This window comes from Octodon degus, unplaced genomic scaffold (assembly GCF_000260255.1).
Source record: "Octodon degus isolate 3935 unplaced genomic scaffold, OctDeg1.0 scaffold00198, whole genome shotgun sequence".
NCBI lineage: Eukaryota > Metazoa > Chordata > Mammalia > Rodentia > Octodontidae > Octodon > Octodon degus.
In genome coordinates, this window is record NW_004524774.1 from 1,620,793 (window position 1) to 1,627,299 (window position 6,507).

The 6,507-nt window shown below is 36.2% G+C and overlaps 1 pseudogene; it reads left to right on the forward strand.

Annotated features, from left to right (window-relative positions):
- Positions 1-360: 360 nt before the first annotated feature.
- On the forward strand, positions 361-1,431 carry LOC101582669 (annotated as a pseudogene).
- The last annotated feature ends 5,076 nt before the right edge of the window (positions 1,432-6,507 follow it).

Below are 6,507 nucleotides of genomic sequence, written 5' to 3' on the forward strand. Positions count from 1 at the left end.
TGAAAAGAATATTGCTGAGGTGAAATATGAAGAATAATAAGTGAATTGCTAATCCTCAATACAGCAACAAAACTGTCACATAAAGCCACATCCGTATTCAGTCATTAGTACCAATTATGCACCAAGAATTACAAAGCATAGAATGATACTAACACAGTCCCTACCTTCAAGGAACTTACACTCTAGATAAAGCATAACACACAACAGATAAAATGGTACAATAGTTTAGCCAATATTATTGTAAGTCAACAGATTATATTGACATCTTTCAAAAACTGTCAGACTGCCAGTGGCCCCTGCCTGAGTCTCCTCAAGGTCTGGGGATGACTTCCGTGGGCAGGAGGTCAGAGTTTGTGTGCGATGGCTATGAACTGCAACGCCAAGAACGAGGTGGACGGCGGGCGCCTGTGCGCTCAGGTGGAGCCAGGAAGACGCAGAGGATGGGCAACACGGTCTCGCAGCAGCAGCGGTTGCCCCATTGGCAGCCTGTCCTCATGGTCAGCACCGTGCTGAAGACTTTCTTCATCTTCAGACTCATCTTCATCCCATCATCAACTCCCAAAAACATCTGTGAGATCAAGATTAATTATGCTGGAAAAGAGCCCTCCAGTCCCTGCAATAAATGCATGTCCCCAATGGTGACACCTTGCTTTTAAACCATTAACTTCACACTAGAAAAAGCATTTGAGGGCAATGTGTTCATATATTATGGTCTTCTAAATTCTATCAAAATCATTATTGTTATGTGAAATCTCAAGATGACAGCCAGCTAAATGGAGATTCCAGCACTTTACTTAACCACCCTAAGGAATGTGAGCCTTATCAAAGAAATGAAGACCTAAGAGTTTCTTCTTGTGGAGCTCTTGTAACAGCATGTTTCGTGATATTTTAGAACTATTTCTGGTCTCCAGTGAATTGGATCCTGGGCGTAATACACATTCTTTTGAAAAAGAAAGGTGTTGCTTGGTGGACAGAGAAACGTGAAATTTGAGATCTGCTGGAGGAGGAAACCTAGAAAAAGGTTGAAAGGAATGACATTCCAAGTAAACTGTATTCAACCAGTGTACATGCTGGACTCAGAAGACCAGAATGGCTTCATAAATGAGGATTCTATTGTTTGGATGTACTGAAGTATTTCCTACTTTTCAAACATTGTATTGTCTTAGAGAATAGACAAAGAATTTGCATCCAATGTTACCAGCTGGACAGTACTATTTGAATATCGCATGCAATTACCGTGCACATTGTTTTGACAAATGGAAATGGATGAACTTGGGCACTCTTTCATGGCTGAGAGGGAAAAAAAATCCATTTTGCGGGATTGCTTACATCACTGTTGGATCAATCTCTTTCCTTCTGGGAGTTTTTTTGTTAGTAATTAATCATAAATATAGGAACAGTATTAACACCCATGACACCATGACATTTTGAGGATAGCAATAAAACTTTTTAAAAAGCCATCTTTGTCCTTTGCTTTTTCCCTGTGGATGACTTATACAAATATATGATGAGTGTAAAATTTAGCTATATTGATATCAGCACTGAAACTGCTAAACTTGCATGTTAATGTTTGCTTCTTATTGGGATGGTCCATATAATACTTAGTTCTTCATTCATGGGAAATACAGCTACTGCTTAAATGTTGATGCTGTATTGATAATATTACATGGATATATGATATTGTATATGTGTGCCGATGGTGTGATGAAAGGAAATTTAAAATGCATGTTTTACCAGGCATGGTGGTACACACCTCGAATCCCATCTCTCTGGAGGTTGAGGCAGGAAAGCCACTGTGGGTTCAAGGCCAGCTTGCAGCAAATAGTGAGACCATATCTCAAAAGACAAAAAGATGCATGAGTGCAGTCACTTGCTATTCTTTCAGATTCCAAGTCATGAAATATGGAGAAAGACCAAATATAATAAAGCAATTTCATTTTCAAAATTAAATTATCAATATGCCTTACAAAAATTATTCAAATAACTACATATTTTGTTATTGTGCCTCAACAGAGTAGAATTGTTGCTTTGACAGAAATCCATTCATTTTGAGCAACACAAAATTTATTAGGATAAAATAATTGCCTAAAAAACATGTCTAATGGGAGAATTGTAAATGAAAACAAAATGACAGGATTGCTGGCAATCAAAATATTTGCAAATGTAAAGTATGTCATGTTATGAAAGAACTTGCTTCATCTTCCTTACTTAAATCAATTCCATATTGATCTACATGTTGCAGCTAAAATACAGTGTGATAAGGTTACTATTTTGCAATACTTAGAGGTTTTATTAACTGTGAAAATTACCTGTCACCTTTGTTGTAGCCAACGACTTCAATTCCATAACCACACCTTTGTTCCAATTTTTGCCTCATAATATACTGATCAGAATTTGAACAATGAAGTTTATATTAATTTATTCATGCAACCAAACAAGTTTATTTGCACAAAACATTGTTCTAGCTTTGGTAGGACAAAGCTGAATATAACATAATCCTTGGCCTTAGGGAGCTCACAGTCTAATGAAATTTATAGAAAACTAAACCAATATTTGGAACAGAATATGTACAAAAGTATTATGTGAAGAGAATCATGTAAATGCAATTAAGTACTTTATAGAAGCTTTGATGAGATAATACTTAAGCTGAGTGTTAGGAGGCCAGATCAGAGTTATCAAGGAAGAGAAAATGAGTAAAAAGATGCAAAGGGATTTTGAAGAAGAGGAAAAAACAAAGGTAAGCAAAAGCCAGCATGAAAGACAAGAAGAGTTACAATTAGTTAAGAGCTACAATTAGTTATAATTGAAGTGTTTATGTAACAAAAGTAATCAAACGTAAGACGAGTGGGAAGCATATGATAATAAGCATCCTATACATCCTGTACAGTTACTATAACCCAGATAACATGCAATGAGAGAACAAAATAAGATTGTAGCAATAGGAATGACAAGGAGGATATAGAAGTAAAAGAACAAGACATACTATAGTGTTAAACCATATAGAATTTGACGAGTCATTGGAAACAGGGCCCACAAAAGGATCTCAGCACACTCTGAGGTTGCGTATCTGATTTACTTACAGAAGATATTGTAATTAAAAGTTTGTTGCAGATAATGCCATTTGTTTTGCTTAGTTTTGAGATAAAGTCTCACTGTGTACCTCAGTCTGGCTTCTAATTCACTATGTAGTATAGACTAATTTTGTACTCACAATCTTCTCTGCCCCAATTTCCCAAATGCTGTAATTACAGGCATGCATCACCACTCTCTGCAGACCTCTCTAACAATTCTGGGTGTATGGCAGTATACAAGCATTCCTTCTTTAATAACTGAGTTATGATTCCTCCATTAGGCCATTAAGTGAATTGGTCACTAAATGAGGAATCATATATAGTATATACATTACAATATTCAGGAAAAAGAAATTGAACAGGGGATATAGTTCAGTGGCACAAGCATCTACTTGACAAGTACAAGGTCCTAAGATAGACTCTCAGTATCCTCCTCCAAAAAGAAAAAAAGAAAGAAAAAAAATTGCCAAAGAATACTCCTACTTGATGATTTGCTTTTATTTGCATAACTCTTAACATATAGTACTGTAATGTAAAACAGAACATAAAACTACACTATGGTATTATACAGTAAAATCAGCAAAAATTAAGAGTATTTTACAAACATGGTGGGCTGGGGAGATAGCTCAGTAGAATAAGCGCTTGCCTGTCAAGCACAAGGTCTTGAGTTCAACCCCTGGTTCTGAAAAACAATAAAATAAAAAAAATAAACATGGTACATTGTACAAAAAGATATTAAAGCTATATAAATAATGTACTTACTACTATACAAAATGTAGGTCCTTAACTCCAAGCAGTAAATCACAAGTCCAAACAGTGCACCTTGATCATAAATCTGAACAACCATTCAACAGGTAGGTCATTAAACTAGGAATATCTGTACCAATCATCCAAATAGAGCTACCTGAAGACAACTTGGAATGCCACCCTGCAATTAAAAATAAAAGTTGTGGTCAGAATATATTTGAGAGTTATCTGTTTAGAAATAATAGCATATAGGAATGAGTAGAGAAATTAAAGAAAATACGGAAGAGTTCTCAAAGCAAAAAGTGAAATTCCAGCTAAACCTAGAGGTTACAGTTCATTTAGCATTTTGAAGTACATGTACATTGCAAGTGATCATCTTACCTCTTCCTTTTAAAAAAATGTTTCAATTAATTATTTTCTTTTTTTAAGCATAAAACCTTTATTTTGGCTCACAATTTGTAGAAGTTTCCATCCATAGTTGGCTGGCACCAAGGCAGGGCATCGTAGAACAAGAGCATGACAAAAGAGGATTGCTTATGGCTTGGTAGGCAGGAAGGAGAGAGAAGAATCAAAAGAAGGAAGGAGATGGACCCACGCCATGCCTCCAGCGACCCACCTGCTCCAACCAGAATTCACTCCCCAAACCACATTTAGCTATAAATTTACCAGTGGGTTAGTCCACTGGAAAGCATCACACACCCACAATCCAATCACCTCCCCAAAGCCTCACTTATGAGCACATGAGCTTAGGGGGGCATCTATGTATAGGCCATAACACAGACTGATACATGCTTTAAAAAAAGAACTTTCAAAATTGATAGTAAAATAGGGGTTTTCTTTTTTTCAGTTAATTCTTTTTTTTTTATTTTTAGGGAAGGGTCTACAGGGTGTTCAGGGTCTCACTACTAGATCAGACTTATAGTGATCCACCTCTTTACAGCCTCCCAAGTGCTGGGATTACAGGCTAGGATTACAGGCACATGCCACCACGCCCATTCTCAATTGCCATCTCAGCACATGCACCCTAGGGGCAAGGCTGGTACTGCAGGCCTGGGGATCAAACCCCCAGTGCCTGTTACCTGTTTGCAGGCACTTTAATCCATTGAACTATTTGGCTGGCCCTTCAATTAATTATTTTCAATCTTTCCTTTTACCTTGTTTTATGTGATCACCCTAATAAGTGCCCTCTAACTCTGATGCACTAAGTGCTACTTTCTTTGTAAGAACTCACTAGTAACACCAATACCTGTCTCTTCTGCTACTCAGGTTCTGTATGCCAGTCAAAGCTAAGGCCCTTTTCCCTGCAGTCTCACACAACATTCTGGTACCCATTTTATAGGATTAAGGACCAGAACACTAAGTCTTCCAGTGCTTCTTAGTGGTCATCAAGAAAGTGGTGTAGCAAGAATGTTAAGAACTCAAGATTTCTAATTTCATGCCTTTGCATGACATTTAAATGAATTTTCCAGAATTCCATTGTATTTCACAAACCAAAGCAAAGAATACTTGCAATTTTGTATTTAAATATACAAATATAGCTACATATTCATTGAAATATGTAATTTATATGCCTGTGACAAAAGGGAGAAATGTGTTTATTTTCACACATATATATATATATATATATATATATATATATTATGCATGTATATCCTTACACTTTAAATCAGCTTCTATATGAAAGTCTCTAGTTTTTTTCTTTCCATATAAATAACAATGTTGATTAGAAAGAAGTATGGTAAAGTTCTTAGTATTACAGGACTTTAAAATGTTTATTATTAAAGTGATATAATAGATTCTAAATTGGCTAGACGCTTTTCACAAAAATCACAGAAGGCAAAAACTATAGAAGAGAAAACATTTGTCCAGAAATGAAGGTATAAAGTTTTAATACTGTAGAAGGTACATAAATGGAAAGAAAAAAGTGTGTACAGGCAATATTAAGAAACTTCTAATCATTTGGAAGCATTTTACCATTAAGTGCTTAACTATAAAATCAGGGGATCAGGTCATAGATAGGTAAACACACATTAAACAAGGAGAATGCCTCAGGGGAGAGAACAAAATTCACAGAATGTATTAATATATCTAAACATAGAGCGAGTCCCTAAGAAAGTAGACTTAGTTACACAGGAACATTGAGGCAAAAGAGAATGGCAAAGCCCTTGGAAAAACACTTTAACACTCCCTGGAGGAGAGACTTTCAGGGCCACCATGCACATTATTCTCTTCAGGAAGTCTAAGTGTACTCCAGAAATTGACACACTAGTCCTTCAGAGCTGGAAGTCATTACACATTAATTTCATCCTTCTATTCCCCTTTGCTTTCTCCTTAAGGCACTTTCTGTTTGGTAGGGCTATCATTGTACAGAGAGAGAATAGTTTGGTTATGTTAACATGTGCATTCCATCCTCTGTAAGAGAAGCACATTTTATTGTAAGTGAATTTGGGGACAATGTGAGTTATTTCTTGTGAATTAAGTCAATGTGAATATATCTCACAGCCAATCTCTAAGGAGAGACAAATCATGTCTTTGAGCCTACCCTATGAATTTACCAACATCAACATTGAAAACCACATGCCTTCTGTACACACTCAAAAGAGAAGAAATGTACATAATCAAGATCTTAGTAATTATTATGTGACCTACACTAAAAGACTGGGTAAGCGAGCAGTTTTTTTTTTTTTTT